Source organism: Carlito syrichta, unplaced genomic scaffold (genome assembly GCF_000164805.1).
Source record: "Carlito syrichta isolate Samal-C Ts95f unplaced genomic scaffold, Tarsius_syrichta-2.0.1 Scaffold314276, whole genome shotgun sequence".
In the NCBI taxonomy this organism is placed as follows: domain Eukaryota; kingdom Metazoa; phylum Chordata; class Mammalia; order Primates; family Tarsiidae; genus Carlito; species Carlito syrichta.
This window is the reverse complement of record NW_007258372.1, coordinates 274,805-275,206: the sequence shown is the minus strand read 5'-3', so window position 1 is coordinate 275,206 and position 402 is coordinate 274,805.

Below are 402 nucleotides of genomic sequence, written 5' to 3'. Positions count from 1 at the left end.
ACTATTCATCAAGGTCCTCAGCTACACCCTGATGACAGTGGCAGCAGAATCACTGAAAAGTTTAGAGGGACTCTCACCTGCAGGCCAGGGCTCTCCTTTACAGCGGAAGAGGCAGTCACCGAACTTATGGATATCCATGGGTTTGATGGAATCCTGAGGCATTAGGGGGTGACACTTAAATGTCAGAGGCCCGAAGACTGTTATTATCATAATAACCAGTAGAGGTAGAGGACAGCCAAGGGATCTTAATCCTCAGGGAGTTTTGGGATGTTTAATTGAGCATATGGTTTCTGGGAGCAAGAGAGATGGGAGCCAAAAAGGGAATTATAAAAGTCTACAGGCGCCGGGCTCGGTGGCTCAGCCTGTAATCCCGCACCTTTGGGTGGCTGAGGTGAGTGGATT